Source organism: Vidua chalybeata, chromosome 5, assembly GCF_026979565.1.
Source record: "Vidua chalybeata isolate OUT-0048 chromosome 5, bVidCha1 merged haplotype, whole genome shotgun sequence".
NCBI classification, from domain to species: Eukaryota; Metazoa; Chordata; class Aves; order Passeriformes; family Viduidae; genus Vidua; species Vidua chalybeata.
In genome coordinates, this window is record NC_071534.1 from 14,067,938 (window position 1) to 14,083,037 (window position 15,100).

General features: G+C 40.3%; 1 protein-coding gene across 3 annotated transcripts in view; it reads right to left on the reverse strand.

Moving 5' to 3' along the window:
- The window catches only part of TMCC3 (transmembrane and coiled-coil domain family 3), a 133,408-nt gene that overhangs the window by 93,363 nt on the left and 24,945 nt on the right, over positions 1-15,100 (reverse strand). The window lies entirely within an intron of this gene.

Sequence of the window (15,100 nt, forward strand, 5' to 3'; positions counted from 1 at the left end):
TTGCATCATCCAAGCACGAGTTGTCTTCTCAACTGGGAAAAAACAATGCTTAGATTGAGCATGAGGTTTTTGACAGCTGTTAGTACTTCCCATGCTCCCATGTTTAGCTGTCCTTTATTCACTGTAGCCTGCAGAGGCTTCTTAAAAAGGTACAAGTTTGTCCCCACCTACCTCCTCCTTCCTCACACCATGATCCTGGTAGATCCAGGCGAGTCTGCTGTGGGAGTCACACACCAGGAGGAGACACAGGAGGGAGTGCCTGTTTTCCTCCAGCACCACCTCTGCTCTCACAAAAGCAGACACAGGCTCGTAAGGGAGATGTCCAGGCTACCCTCCTGAGAAGTCTCTTTTGTAGTCACACTTACGGGAGTTAAACCCCCTGCCCCTCCTGAGGTTACTGGGAGTTCTTGCTTTTGATTTCCAGCATTTGGATCTTACCTTGTTTAGGGAAGGTCAACTAGCTATTAGATAATCCACTTCTTTTTCAACACAAAATGAAAACCCTGGAGCACACATAAAAAAACCTTTTTGATTTTTATTTAATACTCACTAACATTCAAAAGGAATTAGATAACAGCTATAATGGCTCCACCTACTCTTGATCCTTTCTGCTGCCAGAATGTTTTGTGTAATAAATCATGCGAGCGCTACATTATTCCAAAGCTAAAAATGCAGCAGAGTCAGGAGGCGGCACAGAGCTCTGAATACAGAGTGCAGAGTCGTATTTGATAACATCTGCACTCAGTCTGATTTTAAGCTTCCTCAGGTTAGGATAATGAACTCAAATGAGAGTGGAAAGGCTCACAGAGTGATTACAGCACAGGCTGGCTTTTAAGCCATTTTTCTTTCAACTTCACTTTCACCACAATTTGATTTCGATTGGGTCAGCTCCTGGAAAGAGTTCTGCTTAACAGAACACAGTGAAAGCATCCTTTACAGCTCCCCAAATCCAAGACCGTTGTTGAAGTGTGCTGAGATAGTGCAGGTGAATAGAAGGATGCAATATAATTTTTCCTCCAATCAGAGGGATGAGATCAATTTTTTCCTCCAGGCCTGGAGAGAGAGCTTCTGAAAGAACAGTCCCACTAGCTGTACTGGTGCTAAAATACTGATTTATACCTTAAAATGAGTAACAAGCACTGATCACACGAGTAGACTTGATGAGGCAGCTGGTTCTAGCGAAAAGCGGACACTATTCTAGTTGTCCTTCATTCCAAAACATGTTCCCAAGCATCTTCATGTAAGTAATAGCTATCCATACTGAATAAGTAATTAGGCTAAATGTGACACCCACTGCCTTTGCCATGCTAACCTAACGTATCATCTATGCTTCTACTAGGTTAGTGGTGGAATGCAACTCTCCAAAGGCTTATTCCTTACAAGAGGTTTTAACATCTGCTAGGGAAAAGCCTGGTAACCATCATGAGCAGAAATTTTAGACTTTTGGCTTTAAGAATAGCTTTAGTTAAAATGGCTGATCTTTTTAGATGGATAAACACATACTTTGTAAGCTATCACTAGTTTAGATTGGATAAAACACTATGTTTCATCTATTGACAATGAAAAACTTTTGGGAGAGATCCATACCAGGGAACTGAAAATAATAAATCAAACAAGGAGTTTTTTTTCCCCAAGTAGTCCTAACATCTAGGAACCAAACTTAGTGAGAGCTGAAATTGACGGAGAGCTAATTAAAGTACAGCTGCAGGCTGTTAGTCCAGGAAGTTTTAACACCCACTGCTGCTGGAAAGCACATGGACCATCTCACAGATTTCTGGCAGGTTTTTACTGCTGCACATTTACCCTGTCAATAACCTTCTGTGATGCAAAAACATCTTAAGGGTTCTTTCCATATCCAGATGGTGTTGTTTTTTCCAGGCCAGTCTGCTAGATATCTGATTTGAAGATAGCCCAGCAGGCTACTCAGATCTTCTCCTCAGATGACTCCACATTTTCTTCTACGACTGATTTACTAGAACAAGAAACAATAAAAAGCAAAACTCAAAATCGCTACTTGCAGATGTGCACAAACTGCAATTATACTGAGAAATCAAATGGAGCCACCTCACTAAGAACTGATCAAATACATGAGCACCTCGTCTAAAAAAAGAAGAGTAAAAAGAACAGATGACTGACATGATTTGAATTAATGAATATTAAGGCCAGCAGGACTACTGTATTAAAATAGCAGCCAAAGTAAACCTCCGAACTTTTCTGTTTCCACCAAATTATTTTTAAGTCTATACACAGGCATTCATTAAGAACATTCATTTAGTCCTTTTATCATCTTGCCCCATTCCAGTTTTATTATTTATTACAGATACAGCAAAGGAGGATGATTTTGTTGTGCCTTTCTCTGCATGCTTTAAAAGCAGATTTACAGATTTTTAATCTTCTTTCTGAGGGCACTGCTTGGTATGCTGATCACAAACCTGCACCAAACTCTAGCCCCCTAATGAGGAAAATTTGAGGGACAGCTACAACATACCAGTAGTGCTTAGCTCACCAATACTTTCAATCTGTTTTCCACTTTATTAAATTTCCCTTTTTAGAAATAATTTTAGCTGTTTTACCTGTAAATACATTCTCTGCACTGTTTTCTATCAGGTGCATATTAACATTGCAGAACACTCTTTTAAACACTTAAGACTACTGCCAGTTAATACCAAAGCATGGATCATCAATGATAGCATCACAGTCTTCTTCCGTTTACTCATACAGAACTTAGATCTGCATGTCCACCTATTACCAGTAGGCAACCTTAAGAAATGTAACTCAAGAAAAACCCACCCAAACTTAAAACCTATCTTTAACTTCTAACATGCAGCAATATCCCCATATATCTAGCAAAGCAGAATCATTAACTCAGTGTCCTCCTTCAGTCACTGAAAAACACAGGAGTAGTCCCACTGGGCTTGAAGCCAGCCTACTTTGAACCTGGAAGGGCAGAAAACTGCAGGGATTAGAAAAGTTCCAGGCATGAGCATTGCCCTAGCTGCTAGGGTAGAAATAGGAGATACAAAGCCAAAATGATACTATGGGGGCTGATACTCCGCTCTTATCTCAGTCACAGGCTGTTAAGCAGCCAAATACAATTTCTAATAAACACCATAGTCATGAAGATTGCACAAAAGCCCTGGAGATTTTGCAGGCTCCATTCACAGAGGCTAGAAGAGCTCCACAGCTATTAAATCATGACAGAATGACCCAACAGAACAAATTCCCTAGCTGATCCCAAGTTTTACACACACTTCTCAAGGTAAAAATCAATACAAATGGTCAAATTCTTGAACTAGACTTAAAAAAAAAAAAAAAAAAAAAGTTCTTTTATTGAATTCTGGTGCAGGAAGAGCATCAGTCTATAAGAGAGGTCTCTGGTAAGAGAGGAGGGAAGGATTGCTCCTAATTTTTTTTTCCTGTCAGGAAGTATTGGGTTTTTAATGCATGGGGTGGTTAAGAGGGCAAGGGTGGTAATGATGTGTGTGTATTGAATCATGAACTCAGACATGTACATAAAATCCAGAGACAACAGAAAGATTAAACACTATCTCCATTAGGGGATCTTTTGCAAAATATGTCCTTCAACTGAGGATATTTTTTTATAAAATATTACTTATCTCCATGCTGTGGATATCTGGGCTCTTATTCTAAAAAGAATTGAACAGTTTCTCTCCAGTTCAGGAAATTTAATTTTATTAAGTGACTGCAAAGCAATGTACAACATTCATAAACAAGTCAGGAAGACTGCAGGCTAATACTGGCACTGTCAACTTGTATAATAAAAAGAGAGATTAAGGTTGTTGCCTCAATTGCACTTGTGTAATCAATTTCGTTGGAATACTGAAGAATTGAACAAAATTATGCTTTCATTCAATTTAAACACTAACAAAAATTAACATTTGAACTTCTAGCTAAGCAGCCAGGAATTACTTCCCCTGCTTATAGTGCATTGCTCATACTCTTGCTATAAATAAGTAGCCTAATGACATCCAAACAATCCAATCAGTCAACACAGGGACACAAAACTAAAAAACATTTTAATAATCATGCCATCTTACCATGCCAAAAGTTAATTAGCATTTTTAGCATTCAAGTTTTGAGACCAAAACTGAGGCTGGTTTTAATGGCTATAGAAAGTACAAGGCTGCAGAGCAAGTCTAGTCAAAGCAGAATTTCAGTATTTTTAAAAACTAAGAATCATCCAAGATTGAAAACCTTGCTTTAAAAAAACAACCAGAAGATGTAAGATTGTATGCTTTTAAAGTTTTTTTTTCCTCTGGTTTATGGGTCTCAATACTAATATTATCCCAGATAATATTAGAGAGAGAAACTAGAAATGGTATTTAAATACAAGAACCAACTTTTACCATTTCAAAAACAAGACCCTTTAAAACCAGCAGTGTAATGAGCATCCCTGTGAGTGCATGCTGCTAGTAATACATGCAACTTGTTGAGCTAATATTTTATTTAATATTCATATAATGTTTACCAAGGGAAAAAAAATTAATCTTTTAAGAAAGTTGCGGCATTTAATATTTCCCATGACACAAGGCATGTGGTTTACTGACATATCTCCAGGAGGCTCCAAGAGGAAAAAAGCAGCCGCTATCCCTCCAAGTATGAGCTGCAGTACTGCCATATCCTAGCAGGGAAGGGAGGAGGCAGTTACCTGTCATCCCATCTCTGCAAAGTGTGCCCAGCCTCAAGAAATCAGGAGGGCAAATCTTTTAAGAAGCAAGCCCTAGGGTGGTCAGCAAAAAAGAGAGTCACCTTTAATTCTAGTCCTAGACCTTAGTATTCCCCTGGGCTTTTCTGGTCTCCTCAAACTGATTTTTGCAGGTCAGCTGGGATGGAGGCCAGTACCACAGCAGTTTTCAGTCCCAAACGTTTGCTGGAAGGCTACAGGAGGTGATATTCCCCTCCTGCCTGCACACAGACTGGCTTTCTACCAAATCAGTATCAAACACGTTCACAGAAGTGACACTGTGACTGGTTTGAGGTAAAGATCTCAGCGGTCAGCTCAGATAGCTCCACATCCACCAAAAGATCTGGTAGAATCTTCTTCACTGATTCAAAGGAGCAATAGCAAGCTCTGTAGCAGCCAACAAAGAAATCTAGCTAGAAAAACTGAATGGGAGATACAGTGGTCAAGCTGAGACTAGGTTTTCTCCCTGTTTGAAGAATTCTAACAAGACCACTTGTGTGCATACCAATTAAACCCTAACTGAGGCTATTAAAAAAACCCCAAGGTAGGATGGAGTATCTATTGCACATAAGGCCTCTCTAGAAATATGAATGCCTGCTTGTTCCTAGAGGAAATCCAGGATACCTGTCCATCCACTGAGATCATGACAGTGCTTTCAGAGCTGTTTTGGGTGTCATCTGCTGAACAGAGATCTGTTTTGGCCAGGCAATGGGACAGGATTCTCAGAAAGGCCATGGAACCTCCATCCTTGGAGATACTCAAAACCCAACATTGGTCTGCCCAAGCCACCTGCTCTAATAAGACCTGCTTTGAGCAGGAGGGGGACACAGAGGCATCAGCTCACCTGATTCTGTGATTCATCTCTCCCCCAAAACTAGCTGAAATTGAACAATATATTAATGTGAAAAATAATGAAGGTAAAGGTCAAAAGACATTATATTTGGTCAAGTTCAGATATAGAAAAAAATCTTAAACTGAAAATTTTGAGGAAAGATGAGAACAGACAAAGCTTTCATTAACTCCTCCTCTGCTGTAATCAGACCAGCCATTTGCAATTCACCATAGGCAGATTTTTATTTAAGAAAAAGACTTGAAAATTTTAAACTAAATAAAAGCTTTAAACAGCAAGAAAAATATTCTGTAGTGTCTTGTGATTAAACTACTAGAGACCATCCAAAGGAGGGCAATGAAGATGCTGAAGGGCTTTAAGGGAAGCCGTGTGAGAAGTGGCTGAGGTCATTTGGTCTGCTCAGCCTGGAGAAGAGGAGACTAAAGGGAGACTTCACTGCAGTCTGCAGCTTCCTTGAGAAGGGAACAGGAGGTGCTGTTCCAGGAGGAACTGGTCTCTTCTCTGTGGTGATCAGGATTCGAGAGAATGACCTGAAGTTGTGTCAGGGGAGGTTTAGATTGGATATTAGAAAAAGGTTCATCAACCAGAGGGTGGTTGGGCACTGGCACAGGCTCCCCAGGGAAGTGGTCACAGCACCAGCCTGACAGAGCTCAAGAAGTGTTTGGACACATGGTGTGACTGTTGGGAATGGTCCTGTGTAGGGCCAGGAGTTGGACTTGATTATCCTTGTGGGTCCCTTCCAACTCAGGATATTCTCCGATTCTGTGTTTAGTGAATTCTTTTTATCTCTTAGAGCTCAGTTCAGCTCTCTTGAAGTTGCAGTCCGTGCATTAATTTTAGTGAAATTTGCATCACAACCTAAATTAGTTGCCTCATCAACCTGCCTTTTAATCTCGGCATTTTGGTACAATTGTAACCAAAAGGAGTCCTTCTCAGCCATTCCACTTTTAGTGTGGTCCCCATGTTTTTTGCAGGAGATTAAGTGACTGCATCAATTCATGCAGTAAATAATTAAATTCAAAGTGCATTTACTTGCTCCCTGTCGCCCAAGTTCATCCAGCTGACTTGTTTTCTTAATCTGTGGCACCTAAATATCTATCCCAGGCACTCTATATATTCTGTGCAAAGAGAAATGAGTTGTCATTTAAAAGCTTCAGATTCTTTGGAGTGAATTTGGGCTGATGTATTTCAATCTCCCAGTAGTAACAGCTACAGGCAGATCAATGCTTTTGCGTCAGAGACAGGACTCTGCTCTCTTAACTCCCACTGTTTCAGAAAGTAGACTACCACAATTTCCACTGCCATAGTAATTCTCTAAATAAAGGACTGTATATTCAGCAGTGACTATTGAAAGGATGTTTGACAGAAGTTTTCCATCAAAAGTATAGATAGACAATGCAGTGTCTATAAAAATGCTGTGAAAACAGAAATTAAATAGAGGATAGTTACCACCAGATAAGAGACAGACTCTGTGTGGGAATTTCCATTCAGCAGAAAATTTTGTCTTTGTGAGAGCAACAAATAATGCTGACTGATCAGAGATTGCCTGGCCCTGTTGAACTTCAGCTCACAGGAAACATGGAAACAGGAGAGGAAATAAGCTCTCTCTTTGCAAACACCCAGTAGGTCAGAGTGTTAGGAGAGATCTAATGTGGATTTATCAGATTGTGACACTCTTTCTCCTATGACAGGATAAAAGGACTTTCTGTAAGACAGAAGTAGATGTTCTACATGTTAAATGAATATACAGCTTTTTAATGCTCTTTCACAACAGAAAACCAGACCCTCCTTCTTAGAAGTTTGCTGCCAAACAGAATGGCTGTATTGTGTGATACTCACTTAGGGCTCGACTGACACACTGAGAAAGAGAACATGCATCTTCTATGCACAGTACAGACAGCATCTAGAAGGGACTGCAAGTACATGGGAGAGCAGACTTAGAAGTTTAAATTTACTGAAATGGGCTTGAAATAATACCATATGAACATACTGTAGGTGCAACATATCAGTTGCACAAACATAACATGGAAAATGGATAGATGTGGAGATTAGACAGTAACAGAAATACTTCTGTGTCATGCTGTTGGAAAAACAAATGACAGACAAACAATGACTCTAAAACAAACTTCACCTTGGAATCTAGGGACATTTGTTTTACCTGTAGATATTGATGCTTCTGAAAGAGTACTGCACCAAGCCTGGGCACTACACTTCTCTGAAAATACTACAGCAGGGTGAACAAAAAAGAACCCGGACAATTAATTGTAATAAGAGAAATAATGGGTGGTTGTGCTCAGTTCAGGATTTTCATGCTTCAGTTCTCTGCCACTGCATAGGATCCCTCACCATGTTACAACTTCCACATGATTTCCATTCACATTACTCATCCTGCATCACAGATGGGTCAGATGAGATTTTTCATATCGCAGCATATGGAAATTTTGTTTTATAGAAATCCCAGTTCATTTAACAACCACATAGCACTGCTCTTGTGGGGAAATGAAAGTTATAAATGGGACAGCCAGCATCAGAACTAGAACTGAGGTGCAGGGTTCAGATCACCCCCTAAAAAGGGGTCACAGCTAGTTTCCTTCTTGCCTGCACCCTTTATTTCAATGTATAGGCAGAACAAAGGGGAGGCTGCGACCTTCAAGGCATTCTCTCTGTTCCACATGACTTGATTGATGCAGAAAGGACAGAGAGGCACAGCAGTGGTTCGGTAACATTACAACTTCTACTGTAAAGTGACAGGAAGGAAAAAAAAAATCAGTTAAGAAGGAAAAGGAGAGGCAAGAGTGGCATACTTAGAGAGACAGAGCAAAAAAAAGCCAGTGGCAGAAGAGAGTCCCTGCTAATTGAAGAACTCTCAGCACCTGAGTCTCCTGAAATCCAAATGTGCTCATGGGCAACTCTAGCACCCAAAAGAGTTCCAACAGAAATAAAAACATGTCTTCTCCTTTTGTGTTAATATGAACCAAACATACAAAACCTCCCCAAAAATTAAAAGCAACAGATGCCTTGAAGCAGCATGGAAATTCACAGGGGCCCATGCTTGTTGGACTCAAGTCAAAAACTTAGAAGATTCATGAAATACCCATAATATTTTCCTACCATGTGATTGTCCATATAGCAATGGTTTCAGCTCACTAAGTGCTGAGAAACACTTTATCTTCAGAGGAAATGAGTTGGAGTGTTGGTTCAGGAACCTCAGTTCCTCAGGCAGAGGGAATGCTATAGAAATGTCTGAAGAAGATAAGTTTGTCTCTGAGCAGACAGCGTAAATGCTATGATGACCAGATATGATGTTATATCAATGTCAGTAGGAAGTTAAAGCCGCTCTGCACTGTCTCAGGAAGTTTTTTAACTTACTGGAAGCAGGCAGAGTATGCCCTACTCACACTGCTCCCTGGGGCTGGCAGCAGTCTCCCTCCTCCTGCTCTGCCATCCCCTGCCTTACATAAGCAAAGGTAACCCACAGGTCATGGCAATTTCTGTCTGAATACATGTCATATAAGATATCTCCTGGCTCAGGAGCCCTTTTCTGTTTGCTTCAGATACTGCTGCCTGATAAGAGAAGCAGAATCATTTTAGCCTTGAGAATGGACTGTGCTTACAAAGGCATCTCCATCTCCAAGTCCTTAGTTATAGACAAGCTTGGGTGGGAGGACAAGCACAAGCCATCTCTCCTTCAGTTTGCCATTGAGGCCAAAGAAAAGGGTTTCAATCTTCATCACAAACCAGCATATTTAATATGGAGTTGTCAGCAGTAAACTTCTGATCAACTGGACAAAATGAATTAATTTCTGATTTTATGGCTACAGGTTGAATATTTGCTTCATAGGGCACAGGAGAAAGGGGGTGACCACAAAGCTTCTCACTCTTTTCTCCCTAGTTCTCCTCTCCATTAGTCAAATCATGCCCAGCCATGAGGCTTGTATGGTATGGTAGCTACATGACCAAAGAATCTCCCTCCATTTTGGATCTTTTCTCTGTCTGTGAGAGCCATTTTGCAACTCTCCCTCTCAAAACAGCAAGACATTAATCACAGACCAGTCTGTGTCTGCATAAGAGATACGGGTTTGGGAAGGAGAGTTTGAAAGACTACAAAACAGGAAAATCAAAGTGAAAATCTACAGGTGTTGAAAGAAACCCAGTAATAACCTGCTCGGAGCACACAGATTCACTGGAATGAGATTATGTGCTGTCAGTTTCCATCAGTCCTCTCAACTGATTGCAGCATTTGATACATGCAAGCAAGATTCTCAGGCGATGGCAGATGAATACAACTCATTTTTTCCATCATTTGAAAGTCATTAGGATGAGAGTGCTGCATGCACCAGAAGCATCAAATTACGCACCCATCACAGGATCAATCCCCATTATCCCCTGGGTTTTTGCAAATGAACACTGCAAATTAAAGACTTCAGTGAAAGCACTTATAATTTGTTTTCTTGGTTAGCAATGATTTAATTATGCCCATTTTTAAAACATAAGATAAACAAAAGTTCTTTTTCATACAGCTAACAAATTAATATTTTACTCCTCCCTGTTACAATTGCAAAATTATGATGTGAATGTAGACACTAAAATCCAGTTTTAAAATCATATCTCATTTGGCTGCTATTAAACCTATTAATATTTGCATTACTAAGGATTACTTGAAACAGTAGGAAAGTACAATTCACAAACAACCAGAAACAGCAGGAAAGGGGAGAAATACAGCAGTACCAATTCTCAAATATTTTTATCCATCTGTACCATATGCAAATCAAGACATGCTCTAGCTTAGGATCCCAGCCTATTACAGCACTACACAGATTGCTAGATCAAGGCATTCAGAAGCACAGAATGGGCTGAACAAACTTTTATAATATTTTGATTTTTTTGACCAAAGACACACCTAGAATACCAGCAACACAAGTATCACCAAGCATGGAACAAACAGACTCTGTATGTTTGTCACCTGACTGTCATAACCTTTAACATGAAATGTAATATCCTGCTTTAGGCTTGCTGGATTTCTTTACAGAGTAAAACAATTGACATAGGGAGAATAAATCTGGGGAATACATCCCCTCACACAGTATGCCTCAGAGAGATAGCAAAGCTATTCAAGGTGTTGCCATGTACATGAAAATATACATAACAACAAGCAGAGGAAGCAGAAAAACACTCCACAGCACATAGTTTATGTAAATTGAAACTGAAGTCTGTATACAGAAAATGAGAACAAAATGTAATATTTATTGAGTTCTGTTAACTTGGAACATAAAGCTGGAATTATAATAACAGGTGTTCTCAGATATATGCTTGAATGCCAGGAAATTACTTCCCTACAATTTTTGTCTGCTACAAAGTATATGCTAGCAATTTTGCCCAAAATTAGCATTTCTATGTCTCCAAAGACTGGTTTTTTTCAATCCAGGCCAGTTTATTTTCTGCTACCATTCTATGTATTGTATATACAGCATCTTTCACACAGTATTAGAAACAAACAAACCAAAGAAAACCACCCACCACTCAACAAGCTTTTAATAAAAATGTAAAAATAAATCCTTCTAAACTGCAGCATCCCCTGATGTTACTACAGATAACCACCACACATTGCCCCCCAAGTGGAAAAGGACAGAAGGTAGGCTTAATACGAGACTTCTGTGTTTCCAAAAGGACCTATTGCCACAAAGGATTAAATTGTTTTCTCTCTGTGAAAAAAGTACACAAACACTATTGAAAATGGAACTACATTCTTAACCCCTTCATACCCCATTCTATGCAAGCCACTGCAGTGCAGTGTGCCCCCTCTTTCACAGCTGTACACAATCTCCAAAGTAAGCTGATAGACTCAAAATATTATTTCTAAAGTTCTTTTTGAACCACTATCATACTGCAGAGCAGTAGCTGTAGTTCCAGTTCCACAAGTTGCTTTAATCCCTGCAGATCATTAAAACAAGGGAGGCATTTTATATACTTCAACTTTTAATAAGTTAGAAGCTATGATTCTATACAAAAAGTCACCCTTGTGGCCCCTTCACAAGCCACATACACTGTCCTAATTACTTCAAGTAACTAAATTCAGTTGTGTAATTCTGAGCCAATTATTTTTTTCCCCAAGCAGGCAGTCAGGATTTTAATGGAAAATGTGCAGATGTGAATATCCAACTGTGTGCATTCTCTTATGTATCTGCTCATGCTTCATAAACCTTCTACCACAATTTAATTTTCACTGGATCATAAATATCTGAAGAAAATTGAACTCAGAGGATTTTCACAGAGTAAACACTTTAAACCTCAGAGCTGGAGTCTGCTCCCTGCTGTTATGCAAGCAGTTTTAAGCAGTGAAATACATTCTGGGGCTACCAAACACAGGACTTGTCACCTAGTCATTGATTTCTCCATCTTCCCAAACAGGTCACAGATATTTGTTTCAGTCAAGGATTGCGTATTCTTATCACCTACCAATGACAACAGCCAATTATTTTTCCTAGTGGGCCAGATACAGATCAAAATTCAAGACAAACCGCTCCATAGCGAATCAGTACTCACCAACCAACCAGCTCTCTTGAGAAAGGTTAAGCAGTGGTTTTGCCATCTGATCTTCCCAGAGGAGTGAGGGGCAGCTTTAATTCTGCTTTGCATCCCTGTAGAGCAAACTACTGAAATATTCAGGTAAACATGAACCCAGCCTTTTGCTCCCGCCTCACCTTTTTCCCAGCCAGGCCTGTCTCCCTCAGATAGCTCTAGCAAAGGAAATTTTCAACTTTATGGCCAAATCTCAAACATCTGTGACAGAATTTACAACTAGCAGAAGCAGCTGTTAATAATCCCTTTATAACCTTGCAACGAATTCAAGCCTGAATCCAATTCTGCAATCATTACTTCTGAAGCCACACAACTCCTTCCTAAGGAGAAAGATCTTTAAAAATATCAGAAAAAGCTGTGTGACCAAGTCATCGGTTAAGCTGGTTTCATTCCAAAGGTACTTTTGAGAAGTTTGTGTCTGTCCATGTGCTGTCCTAGGGGAAAAATAAATACAGCAATCTCAAAAAAAAAGTAACAGAAGAAATAACTTTTTGTATTGACTGCAAAAGAATAGCCAAATTAATTTCAAGGACAGCACTAGGCTGGAAACTAACACAAGAATGTAGTTCCAATGGAAAAAAGATGTTTTGACCCTGAGAAGAAGTCTGAAGGCAAAACCACCACAGATAGGAATCTTGCTTTAACCAAGAGTCACTGCTACTTTCCCACACAGCTGTAAATCAGGATCCCATAAATGCAATAAAAAGCAAAAAGCTCATCTACCAGCAAACAAACAACAACAAAAACCACAACCAAAATTTATTCCAAAAGAATATGAAATGGTATCATTTCTAAAAGATGAAAGGCATATTTGCACTCAAATTTACAATTCTTAAAATCATGCCTATTTTCACCTTGTTACCTTGTTTTGAAATTATTATTTCTTCCCAGTCTTCTCAAGAACTACATCTCTGGGCCTAAATGTAGCCAAGCAAAGTTAATCTGAGTACAAAAAACAGCTGACCACTTTAGTCTCTGAAAAACACAGGTGAAGACATCTCTTCAGGAAGGGTGCAGACATTTCTGTACTTCTCACCTCTCTAGTGCTTACACACCTTGGTGTCAGCCTCGGGTAGCTTTCTAGACCTTCATCTGTCATAGTACGTACAAGACACTGATATAAAGAGCCAGCTCTAAGCTTCTTGCTTACAGTCAGCATTGCCAAGTGCAACTCCATGCGAAGGGCAGCAGAGCAGGCGCCTCAGGTACCTTGCTGAAAACAAATCAATTTTCAGGAGCCAGGGAAGACAACCCTGAGGTGCAAGAAGTTGTGAAAGAAGCATGAAGAAGCCCTTTTGGGGGCTGTGATCAGAGTCCTCTTAGCTCTGAGGTCTCTGGGATATCTCACCCCAGCAATCTGTGCCCACAAAGCAGTTCTTGAAGATTGTTGTGCTACATTGATGGCTGTGTCTTGAGGCAGCTGGGGTGCCAGAGCAACATGCACGTGGAGACAACACGTACTATTAAGAAAGCAACATGATGATCTCCTCCTCTCCTTTCCCATGGAGTACTGGGCACTACTCATGATCTGCATATACACAGCTACAAACATACCCATTCCTGCCTGAGATCTTACCACAGAGAGGCAGAAGTCCCCATGCTTGGTGCATCCTTGCACCAATATGTGTAGAACCACACACAGGATTTCAGCTGAGGATATGGAAAAAGCTCCTCTATGAGCAGAGGTAAGCAAGTGGGAAAAGTGAGCAATAGATGAGAGGAACAAATGTGACGTGACACTGAGATGCTCTGAAATCTCAGATGCTGAGATCAGTGTGAGGGCCCCTCAGTGGCATTTAAATCAGTTCTTCCCAGCAGTCAGGGAACATGCAACATTAGGATTCCTGCTGGTCTAATTTAGTGCATACAGAACAACAGCTTTAGCACTAAATTAAACAAACTTTTCTCCATCATCCACTTTGATCTATTGCGTCTAACAACTGCCCCAGCTGTCTGTGGTTAAAAGCTACCCCGTTGCGTGTCCCAGTTTAACTGTGGTACTTGTTGGCAGTGATGGCCTGTAGGACGAAAGTATAAAGGGGCTAAAATGTGGAAATCTCACAGAGATTCAATAGCAAGTGAGAATCAATAGCAAGTAAGAATGGCAGCTTGGATGTAGGTTGTAGCTCAGGAACACTCTCCCAACAACACTGATGAAGGCTATAGCAGCAGTGACCCCTTCCATATGTACCTATAACTGTACCTGTGTATACACACCTGTGCAGCTTGATGCTTAAATTTGTGTTCTAGTATCTGATACTGATTGCCACAAGAAACTTACAGTGTGTCCTGGTATGGCCATTATTCTACCACAGACAGATAATTGATAGCATCTCTTCTTATGACTCCTGAGTGCCTCCGGGTGCTTTTTCAGCAGCAGATGCAGAATACACATTTCCCCACGATGTCCTAGAGAACAGACAGCTAATGGCCAGCTAGATCCAGCTGCATCAGCAATATCCTGAGGCACGCTGCCACCTGGTTGTAGTTTAGAGAGATGACAGTGAGCACCCTTTACTCCTTCAGCTTCCTTCACAGCAACGTTACCTGGCACCCAGAAAAGTGTTGCTGTTGCAGAGGAGATGAAGGGTGATGAAGGTGCTGGCTATTTATCAGTAGAATCTGGAAGTTCTTCAAGACATGACAATTCAATTTGGATGCGCTGAAAAAAAAGACTTTCCTCCTTTCAGCTCCTATGGTACAAATGTACTTAAAACCACTATCAGCTGATGGGTTCTGGTTTGTCTAGATCAATTCATGCTTGTCTAAAAACAGAAACAGTATTCCACAACAAGCAGGATAACACATCTAGACTGCCTAAGTCAGCCTAAGGACTTTAACAAAGACTGGACTGTGTTGCTCCGGGTAAATTCAGTATGAAACACTGTCACTCCGTACAGGTAGATGTGAAAAAAAAAAAAAACAACCTACAGAAGGCAAAGGAATAAGGAATTTAGTCCTTAAAG